Below are 268 nucleotides of genomic sequence, written 5' to 3'. Positions count from 1 at the left end.
CATTGTTATTTAACTCTACTCTGGAGCAACAAGCGGACAAGGCCTGTCTCCTGGGACCTAGCATTGTATGTCTTGATAAAATACTGTGTATTACTGTGTCTTAACCATAGACACCATAGACAAAGACAAACACTCTTCTAAAGCCCTCTCTGAACCATGAATACGGTTCACAATTTTCCAGGGTGGCTTCATGAAATCTGCAGCAGGGATTGTGGTGTAACTTAATTCTGGGGTCATGGCTAGGCTAGTTTATTTCTACATGATAGAA

This window comes from Micromesistius poutassou, assembly GCF_964030765.1.
Source record: "Micromesistius poutassou genome assembly, chromosome: 13".
Lineage (NCBI taxonomy): Eukaryota > Metazoa > Chordata > Actinopteri > Gadiformes > Gadidae > Micromesistius > Micromesistius poutassou.
The sequence above is the reverse complement of the archived record's forward strand: the minus strand, read 5'-3'. Positions refer to the sequence as shown.